The sequence below is a fragment of the Trachurus trachurus genome (assembly GCF_905171665.1).
Source record: "Trachurus trachurus genome assembly, chromosome: 5".
Classification (NCBI taxonomy): domain Eukaryota; kingdom Metazoa; phylum Chordata; class Actinopteri; order Carangiformes; family Carangidae; genus Trachurus; species Trachurus trachurus.
In genome coordinates, this window is record NC_139896.1 from 8,201,823 (window position 1) to 8,209,831 (window position 8,009).

The following is an 8,009-nucleotide window of genomic DNA, read 5'->3' on the forward strand; positions in this document are numbered from 1 at the left end:
CTCAAATCAAGGGAGGAAGTTGTCTCAAGTGTTGACTGGCAGTCTGGCAGAGTGCGGCGAGACTGGAAACAATAGTTCAAACATCCAAACAACACAAATATCCTAAACATCCTGTACAGTTTGGACGCTAAAGAGCAGCTGAATCTAAACTCGTTACAAACAAAACTATACAACAAGGTGGGGGGGGGGGGTCTGCAACACATGACCTCAGACTCCAAGTATCTGAAAATGTTCACGGACACAAACACACCGCAAAACATCCACCTGTGCACGTTCATTAAAACGAGCAGTTACAGTACAGCAGGTTGTTAACCGTTTATCATATATATATATATATATTCATATTACACACAGGTGGAGGAGGAAGTAGTGATGTAATGCACTTAACATTCATAGATATATACACATGTATATATCTATGCTTAACATTTACAGTTTACATGATGACGCTGCCTTTCATTCATAATTTTCCTCAAACACATGTACAAAATGTCCAGTGGTTCAGTAAATGCAACTCCAAAACATTTCAATTAAAACTTAAAATGCTATAGTTACCAGATGCTTTTCATATTATAATATTTTATATATTCATTTTTAATCTATGTTGTCGTATTGTTATACATTATACAACCTGAATTGAATATGAAGTATAGTTATAGCCTCATTTTCTCCACCTCGACCACCTGCAGCACTGACTCACTCACTTCCAACATGCATGAATAATAATGATCCACTAATATCATTAGTTTTAGATGCAGCATTTATAAATTATAATTTATTAATTTCATAATCACTCAACAGATTTGAACGGTTCCTTTACAACAGCTGTAAACGCTCTGTCTGCTATTTGCAGTTTTATCATCAGCTTATAAATAGACAGTGGTGGATAAACAGTCAAACTATGTTTTATTTCTGTCAAAATAGCAACGCTGTACTTATAAAATTATGAACTACATATAAAACCACAAAAAGTAAAATAACTCGTTGTGCAGCAGAGTGTATTATCTTGCACTACATTATTATTGTCATGAATGGTGCTTTATTCTAAAAGCACTTGTGGTTCATTTAACAGCTTTATAAAAGGTTAAGTAGTTAAATATAATGTATTGTCACATGTTTTATATGTAAAATCTAAATCTCCAATGAAACTGAAGGTGGATGAAGTGGATTTAAAAAGTAAAAATCAACCTCTAATGCATCACAAAATGGAAAAACGCATTTTGGTTCTTTTGACTGTTGATAAAAAACTGAGCGTGGATTCACAGCAGCTCTGTGTCTGCGGTGCGTGCTGGCCGACGTATGCGATTGCGAAATGTGAACATTGGTATTAATAAGACAAAAATGAAACATTTGATCTAAAAAAAGAAGCGTCAGGAGGAGTGGAGTGAAAGAAGAAAAAAAAAAAGCTAAATGAAAAGCAAACATCTTGAATTGGTCGAGAACCAGATGGTCTCTTTGACGTTAAGAAGCCGCTTTGGCATTTTAAGAAGGCAGTCCCAGAATGATTTCCGAGGAACTTCCGCAAAGCGTGGTACAAAGCCCACAGATATTTAAGCAATATCCATAGCAATTTACTGTTTTATTTACAAACTGAAACATATGTTTCTAGACCTTTGCAGCCCCCCCCCTCCTCCTTCCCATCCATCTCTCCTATTACCACACTGATTTACTGCTGCAGCTTTCCTCCCACACTATTTGCTCTTTTCTTCTCCCCTGTTTCTCTGCATCTCTGTATCATCATCATCTCCCATCAGTCATCAGTCAGTCAGACGCTGCTGCCTGTTGACAGCGCACACAGTAGACGCTCTACCTTTGCACTCAGCCGTTTGGTTTCCCCCCCTCCCTTTCTCTCTCTCTTTCTGTGATTGTTGCCATTTCTCTCTTTGTGTGTGTATATGTGTGTGTGTGTGTTGCGATGCTGTCTGAGCCTCTGGGACCACTGCGAGCTCGCATCTGAAACATTTTAGAGAGACACATATTTGCTGTTTTAGAGCACAAAGGGATATGCCACGGCACAGGCTGTTTGAAGTGGCTTCACAGGGGGAACCAGAACCAGAGCGAGGGATTTGAGAAACCATAAAGAAACGTTAGCGCAATGTAACTTTGGTAAGGTCATCTAATCTAATGGAAGTGGGGATTGATTCAATGTGAAGGCGTAGCCCTTTGAAGACGGCTGTGCTGATGTTTCTAATGCAGCAGCTCTGTTGTAGAAATGCAGCTCTGCTCTCTGCTCTGCTCTCTGCTGCACTGAGCTGCTGCCGCTCTGTCCGTTTGACAGGACCGCGCTGCGTGACAGCGTCCAATCCTGCAGATCTCAGGTTTGACACCGCTGCAGTAGCCGGCAGCACTTTAAAGTGTGATGTTGTTGTGTGGAGACAGGGGAGTTTGACTGTCTGCCAGTGCTTCTTATGTACAGAAAGTGATTTTTTTTCTCATGCAACAAGCCAAAAAGTCTCATTTAAGTGTTTTTTTTTTACTGTACAGATATTCAGATTAATAACAGAGGAGAGTGTGCAGAGGTCAACCACACACTGATGTTTGGTTTCCCTTGTTAAAAACATATATATGTGTGTTTAACCTCTTGCGACCTCTTGCTGAGGACAAGTTCAATTGCATGTGGCTTCAGAGTACAGAGCCTGGATTAAATCAGCTTCATAAGGACACACAGGTGCCTCAGTTGTTTAAGACGACTTTTTGATGTAGGACATGTTTTGTCGTCCTATCTCAAGAATCAGTGATATCATCTTCACCATCATCGTCAACGTTGTCGTCGTCGTCATCGTTTCAGGTGCGTTGTTGGTCTTTCTGAAAGCTCAGCAGTCGTCTGAGCTTTCAGGACTTTTCCACGTGGTCGTCTTCTGATGTGCTGACTCACCGGGTCTTATTAGTGTTTACAAAGACAAGTAAACTCAACACGTCGACTCAGAGCCGCTGACTCAGCCAGTTCTCAGCCTTTATGACTTTCATGTGATGATTTTGCTATAAATAGAGCTGGATAACATCACTGTCTTTGTGCCGTGGCTGATTGGACCCATGCAAGCAGGATGAACTTTCACTATTTTATAGAGAAGATTCAGATAAACATGCAAAGGTCGAAGCTTTTATCTGACATTCCTGCTTTGAATTTAAAATATATGTTTACTTCTTAAATCTGAAAATAGGGAAACCACTTTTATAAAGAGTTCATACGTTGTGGGCAGACTAATGGCTGTATTAAAGGTTAATAAATAATTTACTGCCACTTTATGAACACATGATTTTCAATAAAAAGAACATTTTGTCAGGTTGTGAGGGATATTAATTTGACATGTTTACTTTTATAATGACGTTATCACCCAAATTAAAGAGTAAACATCAGACATTTTGATTAATAACATTTAAAGATGTAGTTTTAAGCTGCAATAAATGTTTATTAACGTATCTATTTGCGACTATGACCTCAACTGTGGCTGGTGAACTAAACATCATATATCACAATGATTCAAAATATGAGATCTAGGCCTAATGGTCATTAATGATACTTTTATGTGTTTACAGCAACATTACAGACCATTTTATGTACAGCTTTTAAATGCTACGCAGGGGGGACTTTAAAGCAAGATGTAATGTTTAGGAGGTAGTAATTATTCTTATTAATGATTTAAAATCAGTGAAATAGCGAAACACAGCAGCCATAAGAGTCTTCATCCAGTCCAACCTGCTGCTCAGAGTACGCCAGCCCAGCACGCCATCCCTCCAGCTCAGCTGTGAGCACCACTGGGACTGGTTTGTAATGTGCCATGGACGGACCTCAGCACTTAAACACTGTAATCAGAGCCAGAGCAGGATATTGGCTAAATTACACATGAAAGCAGGGACATTCGAAGGAAGCTCGAGCGCTAAATATTATGATAAATTACGGCCTAATACGAGAAGATAAATCACAGCTAAACAAGAATAAAACAGGCGTGCATGCAGCGGGGGGAAGGAAGTGTTTTATAATACAAGGATTACGTGTGTTGAAGGCATTTCTAAGTCTATGTGAAAAGACTGATGCTGATAAGGCTTTCGATTATATCACATGATCTTCATCAGCATCACTTCATCAGATCAGAGCAGAGGAGTAGATGTTCAGATTTTCTTTTTGTATAGCCAGTTAAAACCCATCAAAACAAAACAAAAAAAACTTGCAACCTGTTGAATTACATTTTTACAAACATGTTGATGAAGAAGCTGTTAATCACTGGTTTCCATTCCAAACCAGTCAGAGCAACAGAGACAAAAAGAGCGCAGACAGACGTCATCACAACTGCGCTGATACTCCTCAGAGCCTTTAAGGTAATCTCGATCATTTATGGTATCAGTCAAATAATATAAACTAAAGTATCTTATAAATTATATTTTCCTCTGTACACTCTTTGTATTTAAATGGGAAATGTCTTATTCTGAAAAATCTAAATATTCATTTTGTTTAGAGCTGGATGAGAAGATTTTTGCGGCTTTCGCATTTGTACCGTAGCCTAAATGTAAATGCTAGCAGTTGGCTAATTAGCATTAGAGGAGCACAGAGCCACTCTGGAGGAGCAGACAGGTGAGTGAGTGAGTGAGTGAGTGATGTAAAAGTGTAAAATGGTCATTTTCACACTTTTATTAAGAAATTGTATCATGTTTTAGTAGTTAAACTAAAATATTGTGCAGGTAAGTGGACTTTGTTACCGTATTAGCCAGGCTAACTCCCATATGTTTCCAGTCTTTATGCTAATCTAAGCTAACCAGCTGTTAGCTGTAGCTTAGCAAACAAGCTCCAAAGTGACGTAAATCTTCTCATATATAACGTGGACAATTCAAATTGTTCAACAATTCAAATCTTTAACTTTTCCTTTAATCAGTGTTGTGCGTGAACATATTCATTGAATTTGTTAATATCTTTTATGAACATAGTTAACGAGTGATGAATGTCTCACCAGTTACTCCAAGTTGCATGACGTCTACACACAGACCATAGGCCCGGCAGCAACAGTAGCCTAGATGCGGTTTTATGTATAAACAAGTGACAAACAAACAAATGTGGCCTAAAAACACATTTTTATGCAAAATGTGCCACCATAGCTAACCACTGCCTTGTGCGCGATTTTATTTGCTCTGCAAGCCAGCCTGTAAACCTTGGACCCAATTTTTCCCTCAACAAGCGAGCAAATCACAGATCCGGGGAGGGGGAAGCGAGACGATAACGACACATCGATAGTTTGTCGATCCAACATGGCGGCAGACGCTTTACCTTTCAATGCAGCGTTAGAAAGTGTTTTAAGTAGTTTAGACCGCAAGTTTATTTGGAAAAAAGAGCAACATTTAGCGTTAAACTATTTCATCATCTAACCCTCGCTCTACATACGTCATCGGCGGGTATGATTGATACGATTGGCTATAAGCTACGTGCAGACGCATTTGATAGACATTCGTAGTGCCAAATGAACAGCTCTGGGCTTTCAGGTGGTTCCCAGACCGAATCTCAATCTACATTGAGATGAGATATTGGATATCGCGTCGCCACACCGTATTCTCCCGAAGTAGAAAATAATTTATTAGAGGGTTGCATGACAAAAGGACTTGTTTTGAGCGTTTTGCTCTTCCTGTCAGTTTTTTTCCCCTGTTGCCTTCCTGGACTCAGCGCCTGGCTACATTTTGGATGTGCGTGAGTAAAACCTTAACTACATCTTGTTTTTCCTCTCAGAATAGCCTACGACACACTGTTCAGGTGAAAAAAACAGCAACAAAAAACATTTTCAATCTCAATATGGTTCTTGTTTTGAGTGTTAGATCTAACTCATGTCTGTGTGGTTCAATAATTGACTTAGTTTGGGAGTGTCAGTGATTTGGTGCTGGTAGATCATCAAGAACGACAGCGATTTAAAATACATTTTTTTTACTTTTTTTTTTTTTTTAATCTATGAACTTCTTTAAAAAATCTGAAGTGGCTCAAACGCTGCCTTTAATCCTAACTGCTCATCAACCAGGTGAAGATTTGATCCTGTTCTTTAGTTTGCATGAAGCAGCCCCTCCTCCCCCTCCTCCCTCCCCATCCCCAGTCCTCCCTCTCAGTCTCACCCCACTCAGTCCCATCCCCACTCACTCACTCCCTCACCCCCACCTAGCCTGCACCTTCACCCCTCAGCTACCCCCCTCCCTACTCTCCCACCTCCCCACTCCCCCCCCATCCCACTCCTCCCGAGCCCCTCTAAGTGGATACCCCACAGGAAGGGCTTCTCCAGGGGGGAAATGGGTCCCAGATGTCGGCCTTTGTGCCACTACAGGCTCCTCGGGAGGGATGGAGCGGCGGTAGGATGGGTACGACAGAGGAGGAGGAGGAGGAGGAGGTAGAGGAGGGAGGTGGAGGTGGGTGTAGTGTGCTGTGTGCAAACATTAATAACGGCAGCAGCCAGAGGAGGGGTGAAGAAAAACTCCCAGGGTGAAGGTGAGGAGGAATTTAATGATTGGCTCCTTTTTGGGTCGAGGCCGGTGTGGATTTCCCAAAACACATCAGTTGCGATTGGTCGTCCCGCTGCGCTCCTATACACCAGCTGAGTACGTCACCGCGGCGCTCCGACCTTTTGGTGCGTGACGGTAATTGAAGTGACTGCATTACGAACTTAGAGAAACTTCAAAAACTTTCAACATGGCCGCCCCCTTTCAGTGCTGCATTTCAAGCACAAGTCAGGACCAAACCATATGGCGCAGAGACAGAAATAGACAATACAATCGCTCGTCTTTGATATCCAACCTCCAACCCCCCCCCCCATATGTGTGTGTGTATATATGTGTGTGTGTGCAAGCCTATATATATATATTGATATATATTGATATGTGTATGATCTGTTTTCAGCTCCACAGAGGGTAAATTATGACCCCCGTGGAAATAAAACGAAGACGAGAGCAGGACCTGAGTGTTTAGTGAAACATTATGTCAAGACTCTGACAAGGAAATGAAATGTGCAACATCAATCAGCTTATGAGGACAGAGATCAAACGAGCCTCCACACTCCTGCATCTGGTTCTGTTTGGACAGCCTCACTTTTTCCCCCCCTTTTCACCCTCTCCTTTCTTCTCCTTTTCTTTTCCCCTTTTCCCATTCTTCTCCCATTCTCTCTCTCTCTCTCTTTCTCTTTCTTTCTCTTTCTCTTTCTTCTCCCCTTCTGTTCTCCTATGTGCCACGACATTCCTGTTGGCCAACTCGCTTCGTTAGCTCATTTTTTCCATGATGGTGGCACGCGGCCACGCTCTCTCTAAAAAGGTAAGCGGCAGCTCCCGAGATTAGCCGCACGGCAACAATGACTTTCCTGTCCCTCCACCAGAGCTCCCAGTAAGCCCTGCCTGCTTCTAATACCAGTTAATCCTGGAGTTGACTTGGCTTGTTATGTAAATACAACCTCGTATAATTCATTGTCTCTGTCCACGGGCTCGCTTTGATGGCCAGATGAATTTTTTTTTTTCTTCCTCTTCTCCTTCTTCTGACTTGATTGAACCCAACTGGGATCAAGCTACTTTCCGTTCAACGTCGCTCTCTGAATGAAATGTAAACCAGTGCAATCACGAGGCTCATCAAAAATCTTCTGAACCGCTCTCCGCACATACGGGCCCCCCCCCACCCCCTCCTCCTTCAAATGCCGCCGCAATCACACCCAAATTGTCGGCTAGAAGCTGTCAAAGCGGCCAGCGTGGAGTATATATGTAGGGAACGAGATGAGATTTGGTTTCACTTCATGAAGGCTTTGTTGGTAAATAACACCGGTTTTCTTCGTCTTCATGTAATGACTTGGATTTTGGAAAACACGAAAGATGTGACGACTCTTCCACCCCAAGATGTGTTTGGAAGATATTGAAACTAACCACGCTGTCATCACACAAAAAAAAAAAAGTACAAGATTTCTGTAGCCATGAGCATGAGCAGCGGAAAACTCCCCACAAGATTTCTCTGCAGTGATCCACACATGAGTCACGCATGTGTTGTGACGCATGAAGATATAAATGGACCC